The sequence below is a fragment of the Trichechus manatus genome, unplaced genomic scaffold, assembly GCF_000243295.1.
Source record: "Trichechus manatus latirostris isolate Lorelei unplaced genomic scaffold, TriManLat1.0 scaffold00004, whole genome shotgun sequence".
Lineage (NCBI taxonomy): Eukaryota > Metazoa > Chordata > Mammalia > Sirenia > Trichechidae > Trichechus > Trichechus manatus.
The window spans coordinates 12741079-12768831 of NW_004443940.1; the positions used below are offsets into that span (position 1 = coordinate 12741079).

Below are 27753 nucleotides of genomic sequence, written 5' to 3' on the forward strand. Positions count from 1 at the left end.
CCGGCTCGTAGCTTCCGTGGGTCGGGACCTTCCCCGCATACAAAGTCCTCTGAATCCTCTGGGATGAACCCCCGCAGGCTGATCAGGAGCTCTGTGGATGAATTTTAATGCGTTTCCCACATTCATTTGAAAGGGAACTCGAATAATTGCAAAATGTAGACACAATACTGATTTATTTTTTAACAAATTTAATAATTGGTAATGGGGGCAGGAATTTGCCCCTCCCCCCCTCCAAAATTTAGGAACACTGCCTTAATGAATGAGATGGGAAATACTGCTTTCCTAGATTTCCTAGCACAGGCCGGCTTGCCAGTGAACCTCAGTTTACCACCAAAGTGGTGTTCACCTCTAGTCTAGAAGGGACAGATGTTCATTGTGCATATACCAGATCCTGTGCTAAAGATTTTAATGCGTATTTAATTTTTACAATAGTTCTCTGAGGTAGGTGTTGTCTCTCTCTCTTTTTAACAGACAAGACATTTAGGCCAGAAACATGAAGTCACTACTTCAAGGTCACACAATGTGGGGAATGGAATCCAGACCCGATTTCCTTGCTGGTGAGTGTATTTTCTAGATTTTCTGTAAATCTCAGGTAAACTTTTGTTGTGTATTCATACCCTACTTATGTCTCTTTTGGGACTCCCAGGTTTTCCTGATGTGAGCTACACCTGTAACGGGCACAAATGCTATTTTATGAGGTGCCTGGGTGAGGATCAGGAGAGGGTAGTGATTCAGCTCTGCCCAAAGGCTCAAGTATCTGTCAGTCTGGCCTTCCCTGTGACACATTTGAGTCTACCTGGCTCTCTGGGAGCAAACAAGTCTGTGACTCACCTCCTCAGATTTGACTCCCACCTTCCCCACCCCACCTTCCCTACCCTATCTTCCCCACCCCAGCTCCCCACCCAGGTAAAAATAAATTATTTTACTCTGGCGCCAAGTTTCCAGTTTTCTGTAAATATTGACAGAGCGTGGCAGAGTGTTAGATAAATCATAGTGTGTAGGCTCGTCAGTTCACCATAACAAGTAACCAAGCAACAAATATGTGCCTAAACAGAACTCTACTTGTATGATGTCCCAGAAGGAGAGAAGGGTTTTCTGCTTCCTTTAACTTACGTCAGTGTCACATAGCAAACTTTCAAAATGTTTTCACGTTACTGTATAATCCTACAGACTAATAGGTAGGTGTCTAACAGCAACAATCACAATAATAGATAGCACTAAGTGCTTACTATGCACCACACACTGCTCTAAGCTTTATCTATGGGTTAATTCATTGACTGTCATTTTTAAAAGCAAACCATCATTAGAAATAAATTTTACATCAGGATTCGGGCAAATATGTAAGAGAAACAACATTTTTCCAAAACAGTACTTATTCTTTCTAAAGGCAATTTAGTAATTTCTGTTCTCCTTTTTATATTAAAAAAAAAAAGGCAGATGATAGTTAGAGTGACTAAAAACCCGTTATTAGGTTGTGCCCACTGTTCACATTTAATCCTCAAAATCTTGTGAGATGGGTGGTGATATTTCCATTTTACAGAGGTAGAGAGCGGTGAAGGAACTTACCCATGGTCATACAGCTATAAGTGGTAAAGCAAGGATTTGAATCTAGGCAATCTGAATCCGGAGACTATATACTTAACCACTAAGGTAGATGTGGTCTCTACGGAGAGCCTTGGCTTGTAGGGAGACCGAGTAGTGAGGAAATTAAAGAAATTAGTAAATGCTAAAAATTCAAGACAATGGAAGGACTAAATAGTATATAATCAAGGATTATCCATTCTGGTCCTCTCAACCTGCCGCCTATTTATCTTCCTTAAATTTTTTTTTACCCAACAGGTTTTCTTCCCCAGACTGCCTACTTTAAGCCTTTTCTGCCTGAAATAGTCCCTTGATTTTCTCTTATCTGAGTACCTACAGAACTCAGCTCACCTCCTCAGTGAAGCCTTCCCTTTCCAGCTCCTGTAGCTCTCAGCTTCCCTCCTTCCCTCAGAGTCCTAAAACCCCTCCCTCTAGGAGCCCACATTTGGTTATTGCTTACGTTGTATATCAGTCTTGGTGTCGATAATGTGTGGTACAGACCACAGGTGCCTTGGGTGACCCTTTGATCTGGCAAAGAAGGTGCTGGACTTCGGAATTGGAGGCCTTGGATCCTAGCCCCGGCTGTGCCGCTGACCAGCTCTGAGACTTTTGCAAGCTTCAGTTTTGTCGTCTGTAAAACAACAGTAAATGATCTCGAAGGCCCCTTCTGATCTATTCAGGAAGTGTTGATGTTTGGTGATCTTGGTTATTTATCTCTGGGGGAATGATTGTGTAAATGTTTTACTCATTTTTGTAAATTCTCCACAGGTCGATTTTCTCAGACCTGCACAATTTTGTGGACATGTGAGTGAATTCCACATTACACATTTTACAGATGAAGCTAGTGAGATATGGAGCAACTGACTCTGAATAGTCACCGCCCCACCCCTGGAGCCTCATACATGACTATTCTCCTGCTCAAGTGACGGAAGGTTTGTTAAGGGGTTTAACAAGGTTGGGAAGGTGAGTCAGGCTTAGACTTTGGAAATTGAACCACAGGATTTATACTACATTCAGAGGAAGGATTTCTGCTTCCTGTTACTTCTCATTGGCATGTTATGGAAAACCTTTCAGAGTGATTTCACATTACTTATTTAATCATGACAAACGACTTTGCCAGGAAGGTATATTGTTCCGACTTTATGGAAGAGCTAACTGGATCAGAGGAGTGAAGTGACTTGCTCAAGGTTATACAGCTTGTTAGGACCTGAGCTGGGCCTCTTGACCTCTACTTGTGGATTGTTTCCTTTCTTTCTGATTCTTGTGGCACTGACTTTAATATGTGGAATAACTTTTTTTTTTATATTATTGTACTTTAGATGAAGGTTTACAGAACAAACTAACTTCTCATGTTATTTTGTGATATTGGTTACCAACCCCGTAACACGTCAACACTCTCCCCTTCTCGACCTTGGGTTCCCTGTTACCAGCTTTCCTGTCCCCTCCTGCTTTCTAGTTCTTGCCCCTCGGCTAGTGTGCCCGTTTAGTCTTGTTTTGTGGGCCTGCCTAATCTTTGGCTGAAGGGTGACTTCATTACTGAGCTAAAAGGGTATCGGCGGGCCATACTTTCAGAGTTTGAAATAACTACCTTCAAGTCAAAAGACTTTCTAGATACTCTGTTTTTCTCTCCCAGAACATCCAACCCACTTAGATGAGGCTCCTGACTGTTGGCTTGAGAGACTGTCTTTTCTCTTGCCTGGCCCAGTAAGTATACCGCAGCTATTTGAATTTACCCTACTAACATGCAGTATTTGCTTTTCAAAAACATGGTTTCTTCTTTTGTTCTCTTTTAGATTTCTTTTCTTCTTTCTCATCTATTTAAAATTATAATAAATTGAAGACAGTAGACAAGTATTATCTTAGGTGAAGGAAAGGACAGCACACACTACAGGGGAAGTCAGCACAGCTGGACTAAACCAAAGCTAAGAAGTTTCCTGAATACAATCTAACACTTCAAGGGACAGAGTAGCAGGGATGGGGTCTGGGGACCATGCTTTCAGGGAACATCGAGGTTAATTAACAAAGTTTATTAAGAAAATGTTCTGCATCCTTCTTTGGTGAGTGGCGTCTGGGGTCTTAAAAGCTTGCAAGTGGCCAGCTAAGATGCCTCAGTTGGTCCCCACCACCTAGAGTAAAGGAGAATGAAGAACACCATAGACACAAGGAAAGTATTAGCCCAAGAGACAGAAAGGGCCATATAAACCAGAGACTGCATCATCCCAAGACCAGAAGAACTAGATGGTGCCTGGCTACCACCAATGACTGCCCTGTCAGGGAACACAGCAGAAAGTCTCTGATGGAGCAGGAGAAAGATGGGGTTCAGAACTCAAATTCTAGTAAGAAGACCAGACTTACTGGTCTGACTGACTGAGACTGGAAGAACCCTGGAAAGCATGGCCCCCGGACTCTCTGTCAAACCAGAACTAAAACAATTCCCGAGGCCAACTGTTCCGATAAAGATTAGACTGGACTCTGGGACATAAGATGATACTCGTGAAGGGTGTGCTTCTTAGCTCAAGTAGATACATGAGACTAAATAGGCAGCTTCTGTCTGTAGGTGAGATGAGAAAGCGGAGAGGGTTAGGAGCTGGTTAAATGGGCATGGGAAACTGGGTAGAAAGGTGGAGTGTGCTGTCACAGTATAGGGAGAGCAATCAGGGTCACATAACAATGTGCGTATAAATTTTTGTATGAGAAATTAATTTGAAATGTATACTTTCACTTAAACTACAAGAATAAACAAAAATAAATAAATAAATAAAATTATAGTAAATTGAGAGGATATTTTCTAGGCTCCTACAAAATGCAGCCTAGAAACATGTCATACCCACTTCGTGGATAGAAACAATATGACCTCATGTGCCGGTGACCCGGTTCTACTGTTATAGGGTCACTGCTTGGTTTCCTCAGAAGGAAATTCTGAATTCCCCATGATGCTTCTGACTAAATAAGGTATGGGGAAGGGAGTGTAGAGAAATTAAAGGGGAAAATGGAGAACAGAACGCAAATACAAAGTATAGAAAATGAGAAAGGAAAAAAAGGTTAGAAGAGGAAAGAGAATAGGGTCGACAGAAGGGGAGAATATAGGATCTATGGAGGGGAGGTAAAGAGAACAATCTAGAGGTATATTATCCTCTTCTGTGGTATGGAAAAGGAGCTCTCGTGGTCAGCAGTTCAAACCTACTAGCTGCTCTCGGGGAGAAAGATGTGGCAGTCCATTTTCATAAAGATTACAGCCTTGGAAGCTCTATGGGGCATTTCTACTCTGTCCTAAACACTCGCTGTGAGTTGGAATCAACTCGATGGCAGTGGGTTTGGTTATGGTATGGAAAGGTCCCTGGATGGCAAAAACAGTTTGTGCTAGGCTACTAACTGAACTGTTAGTGGTTCAAACCCACCCAACAGTGCCTTGGAAGAAAGAAAGGCCTGGTGATCTGCTTCCATGAATATTACAGTCAAGAAAACCACATGGAGTGCAGTTCTACTCTGTAACACATGGGGCAGCCATGAGTTGGAATCGATAGCAAAGGGTTTGGGTGTTTTTTGGTTTATGGTATGGAAACATAGGCTGTCTCGTACCAAGGAAGAGCAGCTGGTATGGTAACTCTTCCTGAGGTGATCTTGAGCAGCACTTGCTTGCCTTTTTGATCTTCTATTTCCAGTATCAAGTAGGGAGAATTTTTTTTGATTCTCCTATCAGTTGAGGAGGTGATTAGATGCCAGTAATTTTAGTATTAGTCTCAGCTCAATTGGTTTATAAAGGATATGTTGTTACAAAATCACAGAAGTTGTTCCCGGTCCAATTTCTTTATAATAATCATTGATTATTTTATATGTTCCAGACACCAGAGATACAGAGATGAATGGGATTCTGTCCTTGCTCTCAAGATGTTACGGCCTGGAGAGGGAGACAGGCAGGTAAACAGATACCCACAAAGTGTTAAAGAGTTAGGATATGAGTAAAAAGAGGGTGTTATGGGAGCACAGAGGAGGAGTCCTTGATTCAGCCTAGAACGGGGCCGGGGAAGGCTACCTAGAGAAGTCAACATCCAGGCTGAGTCTCAGTTTGGCAAGTTGCAGGGAAGGGTATTTCAGGCAAAGGGAACATCCTTACAAAGGCCCAAAGGCAGAAAACACAGCCCATTCAGAAGTTGTGGCCATTTCAGGGGTATGAAGGATGTTTGAATTATCCAATTTTTGGTGATTATTGTTCTGCCACCTCAGTAGTGTGGATTATTGAGACTTGATTATGTTTGCTAGAACATAGAAAGTTAAAATTCCTCATTTTGTAGCCATAAAAAGTCCTCAATTTGTAGCAGAAAGCATTTTCTTTTTTTAAGATAAAGGCACCAGAAATTGCACTTCCTGTCTAGAGATTCTAAGGAAAAAATGGAAAAGAGGCATAGCCTTTGAAGTAGCAAAGGCTGTGATTGGCAGCCCTCTGTCCAGTAAAGAAGGAAGGCGCGATGCACAGCATATCCCTTTCTCATCCAACTTTCGGTTCTGACTGTGTTTTGCTTTGTTTCTAAAAGGGAGAGTGGACATTTAGTGTCTTTGTTGAGCTAGTTAGGATGTTTGAGTTGGGGAGGAGGGAAAGGAGTTCAAGGATAATTGCTACTTTATGGCAGAACAAAAGAAATGCATTTAAACAGCTCAGTTCTCCGATCCCACCTACTGAGCATAAGCAAGACAGAGTCAGGGACTTTGTTTCACAGAGACAGTTACTTCAACCAGACAAAGTAGTTGTTCAACATTATTCACTGTGTGAGATCTGTTGTATCCAGATTAAGAGCACTGTGTTTTGGTTTTTGATTTTTTGAGACACAGATGTTGCTGCATTAGACAGAAACCTGATGCATATGCATTGGACAATACTGGGGTTTTACCTGGATTAAGAGAGAAAAAGTAATATATGTGGGATAGGAAAGAACATGTTTAGAAAACAGCACAGAGATTCAGTGGCCATTTCTTACCTTCTTACTTGACTTCACAGTAATATTTGACGCTCCCTCTTTGTACTCTAGCTTCACGTGGCTTCCAGAACACCACTCCCTTGGTTCTCCTCCTACCTGGTCCCTCCTTCTCAGTCTTCTGTTGTTGTTGTTGTTGATTCCCCCCATCTCCTCAGCCTCCAATGATGGAGTTCTCGGGTCAGTCCTTGAAGCCTTTCTCTGTCCACACTCATTCCTAGGTGCTCTCTTTTAAGACTTTAAGTACCGTTCACCTCCTGACAATTCTCAGCTTTATATTTCTGGTTTGGCTATCTCCCCTTAATTGGAGATTTTTATATCCAGCTGCCTACCGTAAACCTCTACTTGTGTATCTCATAGCTTCTCGAACTTAGCACATTCAAAAGCTTAACGCTTTGGTGACCCAGTTATTTTCTGCTTTGAATTTTTTGTTGATACCATGTGTCTTCATTAATGGAAGCAGGCTGAATCATTGAGTGTGTCTGAATTTTTGGTAGGTAGTGTGGATTTTTTCTTGTTGCCCCCTCCCACAAGCCTACCCTACGTGTTTAGTGGTACATATGAAGTACTGCTAACTAACTATACCCCAGAGTCCCCACCGGGGTCTCTTGCTACATATATGTAACAAATGATTTTCAAAATTTTTATTTTTCCTATCAAAGTTGAGATACTTAATACAATACTCTGTAAAAACAGTAATTTGTGGCACGCTCCTGTTTCTTCAGTTTCAAACAATCATAAATGTCTCTGCCTTGTGACGTCATGCACTGTCAGTGGTACAGCAGCTTCCCAGTAAACCCCAGAGGCTGAAAAAGTTCATGGTCACTATATGTACCACTGGGCATGAAAGGGTTAACTCCAGATTTTCTCCTCTCAAACCTGCATTTTTTATTGATCCTTTCTATTTTATTTTCGGTTGTATTGAATATACAGTAAAGAGAAGTTTCCCTTGACTTGGTTCTTTTTCCTTCCTCACCCAGTCTGCCAACACGTCCTGCCAGCTTTGAAAAATATATCCAGGATTTGAATACTTCTCATTACCTTCCCTGCTACTGTTGGAATAGCCTTCTAAATGGTCTTCCTCCTTTTTTTCTTGGTCTCCTTAACAGAGTGGCCAGAGTAATCGTTTAAGTGTTTGTCAGAGCATGCCACTCCTCTGCTATAAACTGTTAACCAGGTACCCATCCTGCCCAGATTAAAAGCTAAAATCCTTCCAGTGGTCGTCAAAGCCTTACAGGATCTGCAACACCACCTCTCCCTTAGCCACTCTGGCCTGGCCTCCTGCCACTGTTTCCTGGTGTGCTAGCCACACTGGTCTCCTGGCAGTTGCTCCAACTTGCCAGGCCTTGGGGTCTTGCAGTTATTTCCTCTGCTTGGAACTCTATTCTTCTGGATATCAGTATGTCCTCCTCCTCCACTTCCTTCAGGTTTCTGCTCAGCTGTCACCTAATCAGTGAAGCATTCCTTGACCATCCATCCTATTTAAAGTAAAAGCCATCTTCCTGCCTCGCCTTCCTTATCCCCCTCCCCTGCTTTATTTTTCTTTGCACTCAGTACTGTTTAACATGCTTGTCTCCCTTCCTTCCTTTCTTCTTTTACCATACCTTACCTTTTCTTTCTTTCCTCCTTTCAACAGCTGTGAGTGTTGCCTGCTATGTGCCGGGCACTGTTCTGGGGACTCTCTAGCTTATTGTTTTCCACCCTCGTTAGAATATAAATTTTATGATGGTTAGGACTTTGTTTTTCTTACTGCTGTTATTTCCACCTACTAGAACTGTACCTAGCACATAAGAGTTAAATGAATAAATTTATTTAGTTTTTAAGCAAAAATATATTGAATATGTAGAGGGTGGTATACTAGGTTAATGAGGAAAAAATCTGTATGAATTAGACATTGTTCCTGCCCTCTGGTTGCTCAGAGTCTAAAAAGTGCCGATTTTGACCTAAACAGTGCTGTGTTCTCCAGCAGGATAAAGTGATACATCATTTTGGTATTGGGGAGGTGAAGACTGGCGTGCAAGGGTATGGATTTCATCAGAGTTGAAGTCGTGCTTTGTCAGACTTATCAGTAATTTGCAGTGTTCCTGAGAGGGCAAGGTTGATGATAGCTCACTGCATTACTGGCTTTTTAGGCTGCAGTTCCTGTTTGGCTTTGTTTTGTTAGAGCAGTCAGGTCTTTTTCAAGAGTTTCTTAAAAATCCCATTATCAGTCTTAGTTCCTTGTAGGTAACTTCTAGGCACCTGTCACAGCTACCTTTTCCATATCTCGAGGATAAGTGAAAGAGTTTATCAACTCTACCTTCCTTTACATCTGCAAGTTCTTTTCCAGCAACCCTGACCATCCACTTAATAGCTATGTGGCCTTGAACCTCCTGAACCTCATTTTCTGCACCTTTCAGATGGGGATAAAAACACCACCAATTTTACTTCTTCTGAAGATTAAATGACTAATACACTCATGCACCACATAACATCTTTTCGAGCAATGTCCGACCACATGTATGTCCATGGTCCCAACTCTGTAAAGCCTATTATGTCAAAAATTCGAGGTACATACAGTGGTTCGTAATAACAAACACGCGCTACTTTGCAATACGCATCAAAACATTATTATTACTATGTTATTGTGTTAAAGATGTTTTAGTGTATCTGGAAGTGTTTAAATTTTTTATGCATAGAAAGGTGGAGTATATACTAAGACAAACATTAGACTAACTGATGGTAGATATGCACCGTACTTAACTGTTCCAACTTATGTACGAATTCAACTTAAAGACAGATTTAGGAGTGGAACTTGTTCATAATCTGGGCACTGTCAGTATATTAATATAACACGGTGTTCCCACAATGTCCAAATCACATAATGGCCTATTTCACAGAACATGTCATGGACATAAAGTGACACGTGACTGTATGCTGTTTATGAGAACAGGAGAGTGGAAAGGGGAAGGAGAGTAGAGGGCAGGCAGTTTCATCTTTTTAGTTAAGTACTGTATATCTCTTTTGTTATGGAAAAAAAACTTATAATGGGCATACGTTTCTTTTCTACTAAGAGTAATAACTCGTAGCTGTTGAGTGGTTTCTGACTCATAGCAACCCTGTAGGACAGAGCAGAACTGCCCCATAGGGTTTCTAAGGTGTGGCTAGTAGATTCGAACTGCTGACATTTTGCTTAGCAGGCGAGTTCTGAACCACTGTGCCACCAGGGCTCCGTAATAAGAGTAATAGATTGTTATTAAAAACAAAAACTTCAGTATATTACTTTTAATAGAGTAGCAGGTTTACAATGAGTATTTCCTTGTTTCCCCACCCAGATACTTATGTTACATGAGGGAAATGGAATAATGGAACCCCACCCCAAGCTACCTATTGAGCTGGTATCCAGATAGGAAGTAACCCTTTCCCTTTAGGTGAAATTGGATCTCAAGAGGTAGTAGTTGGGAGGGGCTCAAAGGGATTGATGATGATGATGATGATAATGATGATGACCACCAGAGCAGCCAACATAGTAATGGCTAACTTTGATAGCCAGGCACTGTGCTAGCACTTTATGTGGATTATCTTATTTTAACAAGATAGTCATATGAGGCAGGAACTAGAGAAGCAGACCAATATAGGAGTAAGGAGTGTAGACCCTGGGATCGGACTGCCTGCAGTGACATCTCAGCTTTGCCAGTAACTGGCCCTGTGACCTCAAACAAGGACACTATGCCTCATTTTCCTCATTTGTAAAATGAGGGTAATAACAGTACCCGCCTCATAAGGTGGTTGTGATGATTAAATGATACAAGCCACGTAAAGTCCTTGGCATAGTGCTTGGTGCACAGAAGGTGCGCAGTATCAGGTGTCATAATTAAAATAGTTGTTATCCTCATTTAACAGATGGAGAAACAAAGACTTGGAGAGAGGTAAAGTAGTTTTCTTAAGTCACACAGCAAAGAAATGATGGAACAGGGATTTGAACCCAGGCAGCCAGACTCTAGAGCTCATTTTCTGTACGTTTCAAATGGGGATAATGACAACACCAGTTTTACTTCTTGCAAGGATTAAATGACTAATACAGTCATGCACCACATAATGTCTGTTCAAGCAATGTCCGTAATGGTCAGTGTAACCATTGCTCTGTACCACCTTAGTGGGTTGAAGGGAACAGACAGGATGAGAATTGCTCCTTGTCCATCTTGAGAGAGTAGGTATGAAAGTTGGCTTGGGTTATGACCTAGCTGAAGTTCATTTGTGATCTTAAGCACCTTATCAAGATCACACATGCTTTGTTATTTGACTTGACTCTTCCCTAGATCCAAAGAAAGAAGGAGAAATGAGTGATGGGTTGTTTATAGTCTTCTTCTGCTGAGGAACTGCGTGCTCCTGGGCCTGGGCTAGGAAATGGAGCTAAATAAACATCTGTGCCCTTCGCAGTGCTCTTTGGCCCAGAAGTAGGAACCTGTCCCTTCTCTGTTGTTATTCTGCTTGTTTTTCTTCTTCTTTTTTAAAATTTCATTTTGTTGTTGTTGAGGCTTGTTTCTCTTCTTAATACACCCGGTAATGAAGAGAAGCAGAGCTGTGTATGCATCGAGTACTTTCTGTGCATTTTACATGGATTATCTCATTTAATCCTTAAAATAATCCTACAAGGTAGTCATTCTTATCCCTGTTTTATAGAAGCAAAGAGAGGTTAGGAAACTTCCTTAAAGTCATACAATTAAGTGGTAGAGTTGGGATTTGAATAAGGCAATCTGGCTCCAGACTCCATCCTCTTAACCTTTACACTCTACTACTTCTGTTCTTCTCTTACTTGTGTAAAGTAGGTAGTATGGGCTGGGTGGCTTAGGAGGTGGTAAGGCCAACCCTATTTTTCCCATTTGAAAAAAGGGGAAGATTTTGACCACTGGGCTACGAATAAGGCCTGTGTTCTTGTCGTGACCCTGTCACCAACTTGTCATGTTCAGGATTTCACTTTTCTCAGCCTTCGTGTCCTCATCAGTTAAACAAATGGGTTGTTGTAGATGGTCTCTGAGATCCCTTCTAACTGATGTTCTGTAATTGATCACGTGAAGTGAGGAGAGTAACACTTGCTCAGCTCCTTCACGTGAGGACAATAGTATTTGTGAGGTCTTAGGGAACCTGCTTTGTGTGGGGAAGATGCCCAGATTCCAGGGCAAGGCATGAACCTCCTCCTTCAAGAAGATAGTTTTGGGCTCTTTTTTGAGGCTGGTTGCCAAGGAAACCTACCCTCTGGCTAGCAACAGCCAGGAATGCTTTGGTTGAGGATTGGGTACAGATAATTTAAACAAGCAGTACATTTAGGTTTCACTTCGCTTCTCTCCCCCTTTCCCTTCCCCAGCTACCTTTCCTTTTCAGCTGCTTGCTTTGAATGCTTTCTATATGTTAGGTCTTGTTTTTGTCCTTACAGATAATGAAACTGAAGCACTAAGAGTTAAGTAATTTGGCCGCATTTACTCGGAGGATTTTTTAGTTATTTATGAATGTTTTTTGTTTCATTTTTGTTTTACTTAAAATGATAGACTCTTGGAGCTGGAAAGAGCCTTTGAAGTAATTTAATACAACGTCCTTATCTCTAGTTTGCCATTCAATTAAAGGAATGCTTTCTGTTGCCCCTCAGAGAGATGATCATCCAAATTCCCTTTGAATATCTCCATTGATGGAGGAGCTCTTTCCTGTTAAGGAATCATATTATTATTTTTTTTTAAGAACAACAGTTTATTGTTGTAGTTTAAATGAAGTTTACATTTCAAGTTAGTCTCCCATGCAAAAATTTATATGTGCATTGTTACGTGACCCTAATTGCTCTCCCCATGCTGTGACAGCGCACTCCTCCTTTCCACCCCTGATTCCCCATGTCCATTCAACCAGCTCCTAGCCCTCTCTGCCTTCCCATCTCACCTCTGGACAGAAGCTGCCTGTTTAGTCTCTTGTATCTACTTGAGCTAAGAGGCACTCTCCTCATGAGTATCAGTTTTTGTCCTACAGTCCAATCCCTGTCTGAAGAGTTGGCCTCAGAAATTGTTTTAGCTCTGAGCTGATAGAGAATTCGGGGGCCGTGCTTTCCGGGGTTCCTCCAGTCTCATTCAGACCATTTAGTCTGGTTTTCTTACTAGAATTTGAGTTCTGAACCCCATCTTTCTCCTGCTCCATCAGGGACTCTCTGTTGTGTTCCCTGTCAGGGCGGTCATTGGTGGTAGCCAGGCACCATCTAGTTCTTCTGGTCTCAGGCTGATGAAGTCTCTAGTTTATGTGGCCCTTTCTGTCTCTTGGGCTAATACTTTCCTTGTGTCTTTGGCATTCTTCATTCTCCTTTACTTCAGGTGGTTGGGACGATTGATGCATTTTAGATGGCTGCTTGCAAGGTTTTAAGACCCCAGCCGCCACTCATCAAAGTAGGATGCAGAACATTTTCTTGATAAGCTTTGTTATGCCAATTGACCTAGATGTCCCCTGAAAGCATGGTCCCCAGACCCCTACCCTTGCTACTCTGTCCCTCAAAGTGTTAGATTTTATTCAGGAAACTTCTTAGCTTTGGTTTAGTCCAGTTGTGCTGACTTCCCCTGTAGAGTGTGCTCTCCTTCCCTTCATCTAAGATAATTCTTATCTACTATCTAGTTAGTAACTAACCCTCACCCTCCCGCCCACCCTCATAACCATCAAAGAATGTTTTCTTCTGAGTTTAAACCTTTTCTTGAGTTCTTATAATAGTGGTCTTATACAATGTTTGTTCTTCTGTGACTGACTAAATTCACTCAGCATAATCCCCTTGGTAAAAAAAATTATTTTTTGTTTTGAATTGAAATCTAATTGAGACTTCTTGTCAGTTTTAGGTCTGTCCCTTCTAACTATACAGAATAAATGTCCATCTTCCACATGCCAATCTTGTGAATGTTTGAAGACAGTCTTTCTATTTATAAGGCATACTTGCAGTTTCCTCATAGCATCTAAACTTGCTTTCAATTCATATTGATTTGTGCAAAAGCAGTCTCTACCTCTCACTGCTTTGCAAGTGCAGCCTCACAAACCTGTGCTTCACTTCTTCTGATTAGGCTAGGTCTTTCCCATATCCTGGAAATGAATGGATAGTGAGCTAAATCTTTACAATTGTGTGAATATGGAGGGTTTGCAGTCTTTTCCTCTTGTGAACTCTAGGAGGTCAGGCTGCTGTCCTGTGCACGCTGACCTGTACCTGTTGCTGTCGAATCGATTCCAACTCACAGAGACCCTATAGGACAGAGTAGAACAGCCCTGTAGGGTTTCCAAGGAGCAGCTGGTGCATTTGAACTGCTGACCTTTGGTTTAGCAGCGGACCTCTTAACCACTGCACCACCAGGGCTCTGTGCACACTGACAGTGCTCACAAAATGGCTGGGTTTATCTGGGCACTGGATGAAACTGCATTACTTCATCAGGCCACTAGGTGATGAACAACTCACAGATGCAGACTGCCAGGGATGTTTGTGTACAGGACAGTTTCTGTTTGGACTTGAAAAGGCCGTCAGAAGTCATCTAGTCCAATCTCTTCATTAAAAGATTTGTGTGTCTAAACATATGTCTTTTGTAAACTTTGTTTTTCTTAGTTTTGTTCTGATTTTAAATATTAATTTGGTTGGGACATTTCTTTGAGTAGTTTTCTTAGGAGGGAGGTATGGGTGGTACTTTTGATATCCTTGTATGCACATATATATATGTATATATATACACACGTGTGTATAACCAAATGTGTGAATGATGTCTTGGCTGGGTTTAGGATTCTTCAGTAGTAGTCCTAGTCTCTAGAAAGTCTATAAGCTTCTTTCCACTTTCTTCAGTTTCTGGTGATGCAGATGAGAAGTCCAGTGCCAGTAGGATTATTTTTCCTTCTTAAGCAGCAACCTGTTCTCTCTGTCTGGACATTTGTAGATCTTTTCTTTGTGCTTAGGGTTTCACCATGATAGGTGACTTTTTAAAATCATCCTGTTTGATGAACCCCAAATTTTATAATCATCCTGTTTGATGAACCCCAGATTTTAGGCTTAAAAAGTTTAAGTTCCTTTTTCAGTTCAGGTAAGTTATATTGCATCCCTTCTTTCTGTTTCCAACCTCCTCACTTTACAGATGAGGAAACTGAGCCCAGAAAGGTGAAGTGACTTGCCCAAGGTCAAACACCTAGTTACAGATGAACGTCAAGCAAATAACCTGACTCCGTTGGTGAACTCATGGCACAGTGTTAAGCACTCAGCTGCTAACCAAAAGGTTGGCAGTTCGAATCCACCAGTCACTCCTTGGAAACCTTATGGGGCAGTTCTACTCTGTCCTATAGGGTTGCTATGAGTTGGAATCAACTCGACACAACGGGTGTTTTGGTGAGCTAGATGTTTATTGTATTGAACATTGCTCCGGTGAGAGGCCCAGCATGAACAACTTGGAAATTTTCTAGTGAGACAGGAATTTTGCCAAGGGTTCGTGGGAAGATGAAGAAGGAAGAAAAGGTGATAAAACATTATAATTAAAATGTGGCCCATCTGAAGGACTGCAAAATCTATAAGTCCCCCTGGTATTCCAGTTATTGGAACTACGCCAAAGCACTAAAACTTAATAAAGCCAGGAAGTTACTTGAACTCTTGGAGAATTAGACATTTAGATGTCAGGAGTTGGTTAAGTGTGGTCATGCCCTGTTGTAAATACTGGAAAGCATACAAATGGCATTCGAAGGCTTGGAGACAGACATCATAAACTGTTATCAGTGGTCTGGTTTCTGTTTTGAGTTCCAGCCTGGGACCCTTTTCTTCTGGGAACCACCCTTTTCCTGGCTCTGTTGGTCTTTGGATTTCCCCAGCCCTTCAGTCCCTTTCAGTTTTGAAATGAAACCTACCCCAGAGGGCGAGGTCAGGCACCTGAGAGGACTTTGACAGCTCACACCAGGTTGTTTTCCTTCCAGAGCCATCTGGTATGTGGCTGTGTGAGGCGTGAGGCTCAGCAGGCTGTGATATAGTCTAATTGATGGTGAATCAGCTGTTGGGCAAGGCCTAGGTAGTATCATTTCTTTGGTAACCAGGAAAACACGTAGACCAAATAAGTTGTCTTTATTGTCCTCAGGAAGTTGAAAGTCAAGAGCTCAGTCACTAGAGAGCTGTCATGATCTCTCTGCCTTTGGTTTGTTGAAGAAGGAAAGGCTTTACTTTATTTTCTTTTCTCCTCATTTGAATTTCTTTTCCATTCAGGCGGGACCCAAGTCCCTGGCCCCTTTCTGCTGTTCCAGCTTCTAAACTTTTATACTGTGCCTCCTGGAATTGCTACTTGATGTGAAGTGTCTTCTCTCGATACCCCCAGTTACCCCCCGAGCCCCTTCACAGAATACAGCTTCCACTCTTTCCTTTGCTGTAAACCAGCTTCCTAGTAGATTATAGCATTTCGCATGGAATCTTTACAAGTGGAACTGACTCTTTCTTGAACTCACCTCATACCACTTCTCCCCTGACCTACCTGATTGCCCTCCAGCCCTGTTCCCTAGCAGCCCAGAGCTACTTCCAGACCACTAAACTTTGTTATCCTTCAAATACCCTTCCTTATTGAGACATCTGCTGGCCAGTAAGGCCACCTGATCCCTGTCCTTGAAGCTGACATTTACACCCATTCTCTCATGTTTGTTGAGGACTTTGGTGTCTGATCTCTCCTCCTGGGGCTGTGGCCCAGGTTGGGGATTGGTGGCCAGGGCTGGCCTGGGACCAGCTATTTAGGATAGAAAGTGGAATTAGAGGGCTTGGTGTCCACATCTTAGACGTGGCCAGGGGCGAATCCAGAAGATCTGAGCATCAAGGACATTGTCGAGGAGGGAGGGACATAGAAAATTAAGTATCTGAAGCAAAGGCTGCTTTCTGTAGATCCCTCTTCTGCCCATTCTTTTTTGAAAAATTAGTTCTTAATTTTCAAGAAATATAGTAATGTAATGTTTTTAAAAATTAAAATTAAAACATTGTTGATAACATTTTGATGGCTCCTGTTCCCTTTCACCCATTCCAATTTTATCTGTATTCCCTAGAGGTAAGCTTTTAGCAGTTTGGAATGCATCTTTCAGACTATTTTCTGTATGTTTACATACACACATCTATATGAATGCACCAAAAATTACAAGTGTTATTTTGTGTTTTGTTTATTTACAAAAATGGTACTATATTTTATGTATCATTCTGGCATTTCCTTCCTTAATGCAATAATATGCCTTGACAATATTCCATGTTAGTACATAAAGATACATCTCATTCTTTTTGACTGATGTATCATATTTTATGGAGTTCCTGGGTGGTGTAAATGGTTAACATTCTTAGCTGCTAACTGAAAGGTTGGTGGTTTGAGTCCACACAGAGGCAGCTCGGAAGAAAAACCTGGCGACCTACTTCTGAAAAACAGCCACTGAAAACTCTATGGAGGATAGTTCTACTCTAACACACATGGTGTTGCCAGGAGTTGTTGTTATTTGATAGTATTTGATAGATTGACTATCTCGTATTTTATTTAGCTATTTTTCTATTGAGGGACATTAAGATATTTCCAGTTTTTTTGCTATTAAAAATAATTCTTGTTGTGTTTTAAATGTCAGCATTCTGTTTGTTCTTGGCCCTTTTCCCCCCGTTCTCTTTTCCTTGTACTCTCCCCAGGTGATGTCAGCCTCTCTGACAGCTTCAGTTACCGTCTACAGTGACTTCTAAATCTCTATCTCTAGTCCAGATCACTCTCCAGACTAGAATATCCAGCTGCCCAGATGGACAGCTCCACTGGGATGTCTTACAGACACTGCAAACTGCAGCCCCCTGCTCCTCCCCTCTTGCTTCTCCTCCAGTGCCCTATCACACTGCACACAGCACCACCACACATGCAATTGCTGAAGCCTGAAACCTAGTAGTCATTCATGAGTCTTCCTTCTCACTTCTGACGACCAATCACCAGGACTTGTCCTCTCTAACCAAAAAAAAAAAAAAAAAAAAGCCAAACCTGTTGTGGTGAGTCAGTTTTGACTCATAGCGACCCTACCTTCTCTATACTTCTTTTTTAGCTTGTGACTTTTTTTTTTTACATTTGCGTTAGGTGAAAACTTAGAAGCTTAGAGAGCAAATTAGATTCCCATCCAATAATTTGTACATTAAGTGTTTCATAGTCTTGGTTTCATTCTTCACAACATGTCAGCACTCTCTCCATTTCCACCCTGGGTTCCCCATTTCCTTTCATCCTGATTTTCTGCCCTTTCCTGCCTTCTCATCTTTGCTTTTGGGCAAATATTACGCTTTTGATCTCATATGATTGATTGTTCTAAGGAGCACATTCCTCTCAGGTGTTGTTGTTTGTTTTATAGGCCTGTCTATGGTTTGGCTGGAAGGTGGTCTCTGGGAATGGCTTTAGTTCCAGGTCAGAAAGGTGTCTTAGGGCCATAGTCTCTGGGGTCTATCCAGTCTGTATCAGACCAATAAGTCTGATCTTTTTTGTGAATTTGATTTTTTGTTCTGCATTTTTCTCCCGCTCTGTCCGGGACTCTCTGTTGTGATCCTACCCAGAGCAAGTTGGTTGGTAGTGGTAGCCGGACACCATCTAGTTCTTCTGGTCTCTGGGGTCAATATTTCTTGAAACCATTATCTTCTTTCCTTCATTGCTACAACCTTGTACCTCAGTTTCCTAATCTATAAAAATGAGTATTTGTGAGGATGAAATGAATTAATATATGTGAAATGCCTAGAACAATGGATTGGTACCTAGTCAGTGTGAATGTTAGCTGTTACCATCATTATTTTCATCATCTTCACCTTTTTCTACATAAACCACCTTCATCTCTGACTCCAGCCTTGATTTTATCCTCCCCACCTCCATTCCATTCGCCATACTGTAACCCGAGTCATCTTTATAAAATGTAAGAATGATGCTTAAAAAAGCTAATGATATTATCTTTGGGCTTTCGCACATGCTGTTAAACCCCCTTCCCCCCCAAGAATGCCTTTCCCCCTCAGCTTTGAATGACGCCTCCTTTTTATTCATGTATCTACTGTTAAATGTAATCTCCTCAGAGAGGCCTTTCCCTGACCGCCTGATGATTCTAAAGTAGCTAGCTAGATACTTTCTATCCCATCACCTTATTTTAATTCTTTACATAGCATTTATCAGTATCTGATATTTTTCTGGTTTATTTGCGTAATTGTTTATAGTCTTCTCCAACTAGAATGTAAATTCTCTGAGAGCAGGGACATTGTTTTATTCACTATTATACTTCTAGCACTCAAGACAATGCCTGGCACAATAAATAATTGTTAAGTGAATGTTAAAACAGCTTCATATGTCTTATGAGGCTCTTGTTGGTCTCTTTAACATCATCTGTCTCAATATACTCTCCCCTTGGACTCTCCAGCCCTCAGCTCATTATTCCATCTCTTCAGATGTGCTTTCTTGCCACAGGGCCTTTGCACATGGCTGTTCCCTCTATGTAGAATACTTTTCATCAAATACCCTGCCACTGCCTGGGTATCTCCTGTTTATCCTTCAAGTTTCAGCGTAGGTGTTACTTCACCTGACTAGCCTTCTTGATCCTCTGGCTCTGTGTGTGTAGCCTTTAATTATCATATATGTTATAATTGTTTAATCGTCTGTCTCCTTCCCTAGACTGTAAGTTCTGTGGGGCAGAGGTCTGTATCTTGCTCGCCATATATTCCCAGTGCCTACATGACAGGCTGTGGGCTGGAAGGATCCCTTAAGGTGAGTACGGCAGCTAAGAAGGGGCTGGAGTACAAGGGGCAGTACTTGAGGGCTAGTAAGGTGTACCTTAGGATATCAGAGTGAGGGCTAGACATTTGGCCCTAGGCTCATTGTCATTCTCCTTATTCCATCATCTTTGGTGGTTCTGTTGTTTACCTGGATGAACCATTGCTTATCTCTCTCTTGGTCATATTCCTGAAATCAGGGTAATGCTAGTCGGGGGACTTGCCCCTGGAGGGGACTGTGTGTCCTGAGGATAAAGGTTAGGCAGATTGTTTACTGCAGGTGGCTGATGGCAGAATAACCTACAGTGAAGTGGAATCCTAAATAAGGAGGAAGCAAAAGGCCTGAGGGATAAGGTGAGACAAGGCTGAATGAAAACAGGAAGCTGAATCACTAGGTCAGAAACCTAGAGAATCAGGATAGTGGGTGGAGTGTAAGAAGGGACGGGGCAAATAGTTCAGGATTAAGGTCATAAATAATCTTGGGGATTACTTAAATCATCTTGTAGCATTCTTACCTCTTCAGAGTGGAGCCAGCTTTTGAATTATAGGAAGGATTAGGTAGCTGACATACAAGGGTTTGAGCTAGGTTGTATATTAGTTTGTATTTTATGTGTTATTTACTTTAAAGGCAAGTCCCCAGAAATCCTAGCTTACCTTTCTTCCCCACCACAATTTCTGTTACCAAGAGCCTACCTTTCCTCTTTTTAAATACACCAGGTTGAACTAGCTCATCTTTGAAAAAGGTTTCTTATACGGAAGGTTGCAGCAATTGTGGAGCTCCTTTAAAATGGGGTGAGGAGACCTGTGTGCACTCCAGGCCACCTCCTGCCACCAATCCAGCCATGCGAGCTGGCCTCAGCAGCCTCACAAGTTCAGGAATCTGCCCAGCCTGAATCTGTGGCATTTGTCTCTGAATTTTGGGGAAGGATGTGAGAGTAGAATATGGGCTGGGACTGTATTGGTGAGGCATAGTAAGGAGTAGTAGAGGACTGGTTAGATGTGCATGGATGGTAGGGTCTGAAGGGGTGTGGGCTTCAAGGTTTCTGACCTGGAATGGTCCTTAAGTATATGGCAGGGTTAAGGGCCCCTGATGTGCCAAGTAGAGCGTCTTGGTGAGGACTGCTAGTCAGGAGCTCTTAGAGGTGTTTGTAGGTCTTTCTCTGTAGCCTGGAGTTCTTTTGCAGGCTGATCAGTAGCTGGCATCGTGGTGGGTGCTGAGAGGGAATCATGGGAATAGAAACAGTACTTACTGTAGAGGAGCATGTTTTCTCTTGTAGCTTGGATGCGGTGATTGTGCACATACTGGGCAGTCTGTGGTCTTGTGAGGTGAGGCATCTGCATCCCCCTCCTAGGTTCCACTGGGAAAACCAGCCTGAGAGAGCCAGAGATTGTGGTCATTGTTAGTGATTTCCCCGAGGGTGTTCCCCGTCTTTGCTTGCCTCCTCTGTTCTCCAAGCCCCATCCTCTGATATCCTGCCTTCTGTTTTATGCTTTGGGGCCTGTAGACTTCATAATCCCTTCAGACTCCTCTTTCTAGATTACTCACTCCATGCCTAGCTTGACTCTTGGTTCAACATAGTCCCCTAATTTCAACCCTGCCAGCCAGCTTTAGGTGAGGGCCTTCCTCCATATCAGCTTTATTCCTAGAGCTATGGTTTTGAAGCTTTAATGCATCGAAATTACCTGTGGGGGTGGAGATGGGGAGGATGGGAGGCTGGATACTAGGTAACTAAGACAGTTACATAGGGCTACTGTAACAGAAATACCATATATGGGTGGCTTTAACAAACAAATTTATTTTCTCACAGTTTAGGAGGCTAGAAGTCTGAATTCAGGGTGCCAGCTCTAGGGAAAGACTTTCTGTCTCTGTTGGCTCTGAGAGAAGGTCCTTGTCTCCTTTAGCTTCTGCTCCTAGGCTGTTTTCATGTGTTTTGGTGTCCCTCTTCCTCCATTTTCTTGTTTAATCTTTTTTATGTCTCAAAAGAGATTGATTCAAGATACACTCTATACTAATCCTGCCTCATTAACAACACAGACAACCCATTCCCAAATGGGATTGTAGCCATAGACATAGAGGTTAGAATTTACAACACATATTTTTTTTGGGCATAATTCAATCCATAACATTCCACTCTTTGGTCCCCCAAAATTCATGTCCTTGCAACATGTAAAACACATTCATCCATCCCATCATTCCAAAAGTCTTAAAAATCAACTGCAAATCCAAAATCTTGTCTTCTGAATTATCTAAATCAAGTATGGGTGAGACTTTAGGTGTACTCCATCTAGGGCAAAATTCGTCTTCATCTGTGAACCTATGAAATCTAGACTATAAGTTACCTGTTTCCAAAGTACAGTGGTGGAACAGGCACAAGGTAGACATTTCCATTACAAATGGGAGAAATTGGAGGAAAAGAAGGGATAACAGGCACCAGACAAGTCTAAAACGCAACAGAACATATTACATTAGCTTTCAAGACTTGAAGATAATCCTCTCTTCTCTGAGACCATTGGGGCAATGGCCCTGCCCTCCAGACTCTGGGTGTTGGCCACACCATCTGAATTCTGAGTGGAGGCCCCTCAGCCCCAGGCTTCAGCTGGGATGACAGCTCATGCCTCCTCGGCTTCAGACAGCCCTATTCGCCTAGTCCATTTGAGTGGTGACCCCATTCTTCTATCCCTTGGACATGGTAGCCCCACCCCCTCAGCTTTGGGCAGTGCCCCCATCCCCTGGCACACCTTAATGGCAGCCCCACACTCCAGAACCAAGTCGGTGAAGTTCCAACTCTTTGAAACTTAAGAGGCTGTGGACCCACTCTTTGAGATCCAAGAGACCATGGCCTCACCCTTTGAAACTGTGCAGACCCTTCTTCCCCTGCTCCTTCCACCAGTTTTCTGATCTCCAGGCTGCTTCAGAGATGTCCTTTTTTTCGAGGACAGCAGATGTAGTTCCTTTGGCCTGTTTCCTGCCTGTAGAATTGCAAGAGGCGGACAGTGTTCTTTACTTTTGTTCTTTCTCTTTCCCCTTCATTCTAAGCTGATGGGTTTTCTGCTGTGGTAGTTGGGTAGATACACTGGTCACAGGCTTAATCTCTTTAACAAAAGATTGTGTAGCCATATCCTTGGTGTAATTCTAGGGCACATATCCTTAGTTTGTACAACAGAATTTTTTGTAAGTTTTGTTTTCATTTTGCATAGTTCGTCTTTTCTCTCGCGTTTTACTATAAGCGGCAATGAGAAACCATGTGGCCCCTTTAAGCTCTTGCTTAGAAATCTCCTCAGCCAAGTATTCAGGTTTGTGGCTTATAAGTTCTACCTTCCACCAAAACATTTGAACATAATTCAGACAGGTTGTCACTGCATAAAAAGCATCGTCCTTCATTATTGTCCAGTCACATATTCGTTATTTTCTTTGAAAGCCTCACCAGAAGCACGTTTAACATCCACATTTCTAGCAACATTCTGTTGCTGGCACCATATGCATTCTCTAAGACAATAGAGACTTTCTCTGTAGCTCTCATCACTTAACTTCTGAGCTCTCACCAGGATTGCCTTCGATGATAATTCTACCAACAGTCTAGTCAAAGCAATCTAGGCTTTTACTAGATTTAGGCACCTTAAAACTCTTCCAGCCTGTACCCATTACCCAATCCAAACCTGCTTCCACATTTCAGGTACCTGTTAGAGGAGCACCCCACTCTTCTGGTACCAAATTCTGTCTTAGTTATCTAGTGCTGCTGTAACAGAAATAACATAAATGGGTGGCTTTAACACATTATGCAACTGTTAAACAGAGTGATGTACACACACATACAGATACTGATATGGAACAATCTACAAGATCTGTCATTAAGAGAAAAAAAAGCAAGGTGAGTGCAGAACATTGCTTGTGGTATTGCTAGTATTAGTATTTGTATGAAAAAAAAAGGAGGAAATCGTGTATACTTGTTATATACCCAGAATATCTCTGGAAGTTGTTCTTTAAAATGTCCTTTTGTGTTGCTAAAAAAAATTTTTCTTACTCATGTGTAAGTTGACTTTTATAAATGTTTTTAAAAGTATCTTGCATCACCCTACAAACATCATTCTGAAAATCTGGATGTAAATGTATCTGTGTGTGTGTGTGCATGTGCGTGCATGCAAGGACAGGGGTTGGGGACTAGTTAAATTTGATCTCCCTAAACTTTACAGCAAAGAGAAAAATTCTTTTTGTCTAGTGAATAATCCCCCAAGTTTATGTCTTGGATTTTTGTATTTTGGATTTTCTTGAAGTGAAACACAGCTCTCCTAAGAATGAAACAAAAAAAGGGGAGATTTGGTCAGTGTTTGAAATTGGAGATCCCTATGTATGTCACGATGCCTCTCCATTTGAATTCTTGGAGCCCCCTTTTTATAACATGCGTCTTGTGTGTTCATTTTGTTTTCCCAAATGGAGTAAATTTCTTGAAGACAGGAGACATGCTTTATGATAATATTCTGTAGTGATGAGCATAATAGAGTTGCTCAGTAAATACATGTCCAGTAAAGACAAGAAGTAGAGATAAAGATAGACGGAGAGAGGGAAAGAGAGACAGAGGTGGCTCTGCTGAAGAGGTAATTGCTTTTTGTTTTTCTCTGACTCATCTTGTACCCTTTACCTGCAGGGAATTTCTTTCACTTACAGGTTAAGTGTGTGTGTGGCGAGGTGGGATGGGAGTGGGGAGGGAGGGATGTTCTCTGCTGAAAGCCCAGGAAAGAGAGCAGAAGCCGGAGTGGAGCCACTCTGCAGGTGCGTCCCCCTCTGGAGTGACTTCCCTGGGAATTTGGGTTGAGTTTTAAGAACTAAGGTGGCTGAAGGCTCTGGCCTGATAGTGTGTAGAGAGACTTCTGTGTCATAACCCTAAGAAGAATCTTCAGATTTCTTTTCTTTTCCTAATACCAAGCCTGGGTATTAAACCATCAGCAGGGCAGCTGTATCTGTATGTATCCTAGGCTTTTTTTTAAAAAATATTTTATTATGGTTTTGGAGAAATTTTATATAGCAAATTAGGTTCTCATTTAACAATTTCTATACATATTATTCAGTGACATTGGTTACACTTCTCACAATGTGTTATCATTCTCATTATTTCCATTCTGGTTATTCTGTTTCCATTAATCTAGCTTCCTTGTGCCACCTTACCTTCTCATCTTTGGTCTAGGCTAAATGTTGACTGCTAGGTCTCATTTAGATCATTGTTTAGAGGAGCACAGTACTCACAGGTGATATTATTTATTTTATGAGCCACTCTGTCTTTTGGCTCTGGGAGTGGTTTGAGTTCCAAGTTTAAAGGGCAGTTATCTCTGGGGTTCCTCTAGTCTCTCCCGGTTCAGTAAGTCTGGCCTTTTTTAGGAATTTAAGTTTTGGCCTACATTTTTTCACCATTCTATCTGGGACCTTCTGTTGTGTTCCTGATCAGAACAGTTGGTAGCAGTAGCCAGACACCATCTAGTTCTTTTGGTCTCAAGGTAGGTGAGGCCATGGTTCCTGTAGACTGTTTGTCCCGTAGACTAGTTTCTTCTTTAAGTCTTTGCTTTCCTTCTTTCTCTTTTGTTCCAGAAGCATAGAGACCAATAGTCGTATCTTAGATGGCTGCTTGGAAACTTTTAAGACCCCAGACGATACTCAGCAAACTAGGATGTAGAACATTATGTTTATGAGCTGTGTTATGTCAGTTGACCGAGTTGTCCCCCTGAGACTATGGTCCTAATCCTTCAAACCTAGTAACCCGATTCTGTGAGGTATTTGGTTATGTCTAGGAAATATCCATAACTGTGCCCCCAATGTGCCCTAGGCTTCTTAAATTCAATAGCACATAGTAGGATTATTTGATAGAAGTGATTTTGCTGTTTTTGTTGCTAGTATATGAAAGCACCTAAAACAGGGTCTGACGTGTATTAGGTATCCAAGAGGTGACAGAGAATATGTGAGAAATATTTTGAAACAGTTGAATCTTTCCCTAGGCCCCCTACCTCCATTCATGTGCCTCTCCTCCCACTCTCAGGCTAAAGAGATAGGGGACAGCAACTTGGAATCCACCTTTGGGAGGTTGCTGATTCCTCATTTGTGGCTCTGTGTTCAGGCAAGAAATGTAATCTGCTTCCACATATCTGAGAGCAGATATATCTGAGCCCTGTCCACCAGTTTACTCAAAACCTTACCCCAAGCTGTAAGTGTTCCAATCAAACTAGCCTGTTTGGTCACCCCGGACAGCTTTCTTGTAGGGACCTAGTCCTGAGAATCTTAATGGGGAAACCTGTGAATCTAAATCTGTAGGGTAGCTGAGGCAAAGGGGAGGTATGTGTGGGGGCTGGGCATGAATTCTTAATTTAGCCAGGATAGTTCGTGGGTCACATATATGGAGAAGGGGACAAGGTAGGAGGCAGAAAGGGCTCCGTGCGGTGTCCTTTTCTGGTCATAGGAAGACGCAGGCACACTTGTGCAGGAGCAAAGCTCTGGCCTGTGGTTCCCTGTGAGTTAGCCTTGCTCCTGACTGCCCCTGCAGGGTGTTTTGGGGTTAGTAGGGGATGAAATAGGAAATTTGAGTCAAGTAGCCTTGCTTCAAAGTGTACAGATCTGCAGGTGGAGGTGTGCCTTCCAGAACCTGTTTCCAGTGTGCTAAAGTGAGAGGAATCCCTTCCAGATCCCCTAGGGGTTTCCTTCCATCCTTTTTGGTGCCCCATCAGTTTACCCCAATCTTAAGCCTTTGTCCCTTTCACCCTATCACTGGCCTGGTGTTCTTAGTTATCTAGTGATGCTATGACAGAAATACCACAAGTAGATGGCTTTAACAAACAGAAATTTATTCTGTCACAGTCTTGGAGGCAAGAAGTCCAAATTCAGGGCACCAGCTCCAGGGGAAAGCTTTCTCTGTCTGTCAGCTCTAGGGGTAGGCGTGCTTGTGATCAGTCTTCCCCTGGTCTAGAGCTTCTCATCACAGGAATCCAAGGTCCAAAGGACACACTCCGCTCCCAGTGCTTCTTCTTGGCAGTATGAGGTCCCTTTCCTCTCTGCTTGATTCTCCCTTGTATATCTCAAAAGAGATTGACTCAAGATACAACGTAATCCTGTAGATTGCTTCCTGCCTCATTAACATAACTGCCTCATTAACATCATAGAGGTTAGGATTTATAACACATAGGATAATCACATCAGATCACTAAATGGAGGACAACCATACAATACTGGGAATCATGGCCTAGTCAAATTGATACACATTTCTGGGGGACACAGTTCAATCCATAACACTTGGCTTCTGGGAACAGGAGGGAAAAGGGTGAAGGAGGACAGGGAGAGTTAAAGAACTTGTGGGAGTGTGTGTATTTGCTGTCCTTAAATCCTTTCTGGAACAAAGTGTAGGTGTGGGGAGGAGGATGAGTGGGTGGGAGAACAAACAGATGCCGCGTGTACCACTTGTCTGGCACTCACCCTGGACCCTCGCTTAGTATTACCTGTCTCTTTGTGTGTTGTTCCTCTCTCACAGTTAGACTATAAGCATGCACACATGTAAGTAAGTATACCTTAATAAGTTTGTCCTCCTTAATGCTGTTTTATAGGCTTTTTTCTCTTGATTGTGTCGTGTAGATACCTTTTCATGTTAATAAATACAGGACACATGGCTGAATTATATTTCAGTGTGTGGGTGTACCATAATGCATTTTTTTCTCTGATTAACCCATTTATCTCATCTGTTATCAATCCTGACCCCTTTGCTTAAAATTACAACAGTCCTCCTTTCTTTTCTGTCTCCCTTCTCTTCTTTATTTTTCTCTATAGCATTTATCATCCCCTGATACACAACAGACTTTTAAAATCTTGTTTATTGTCTCGCTCCCTCCATTAGAATGTAAGCTCCATGAAGAAGGGATTTTTTTTCCCTTTTTTATCCACTGCTGTCTGTACTTGTGCTTATGAATGAATTTGTTGGACTTTGGAGATAACTGTTGGATTTTTTATTTGCAGTATTTTTGCTACTATGAACACCATGGTATATATGTCTTTGCATACTTGTCTACTTCTCTACTTAGGATACATTTCAAGAAATGGAATGGCTGAGTTAATAGGTTAGGCACATTTAAAATGTTGACTCGTAGAGCCATACTGCTTATAAGAATGTAAACTTCTACCAAAAGCATGAGATTGACAATACTGGGGAAGCCAGCACAACCTGTACAAGGAAAGGTCATGGAAGCTCCATAGACACATACAAAGTCCCTGAGGGACTGAATTGCTGGGTGAAGGGCTGTGGGGACCATGGTCTCAGGGAACATCTAGCTCATTTGGCGTAACACAGTTTATAAAGACAGTGTTCTACATTCTACCTTGGTGAGTAGCGTCTAGGGTCTTAAAAGCCTGTGAGCAGCCATCTAAGATACTCGACTGGTCTCACCCCTTCGGGAGCAAGGGAGAATGAAGAGAACAGGATACAAGGAAAAGTTTAGTCCAAAGGACTAATGGAC

General features: G+C 42.1%; 1 long non-coding RNA gene across 1 annotated transcript in view; it reads left to right on the forward strand.

Moving 5' to 3' along the window:
* Positions 1-27753, forward strand: part of LOC111820919 (uncharacterized) — a 41476-nt gene continuing 13723 nt past the window's right edge. Inside the window, exons 1-4 of the long non-coding RNA XR_002824423.1 lie at positions 1-557; positions 2350-2513; positions 3215-3285; positions 5424-5499. This is a non-coding gene — a long non-coding RNA (uncharacterized LOC111820919). The remainder of the gene's footprint in view (positions 558-2349; positions 2514-3214; positions 3286-5423; positions 5500-27753) is intronic.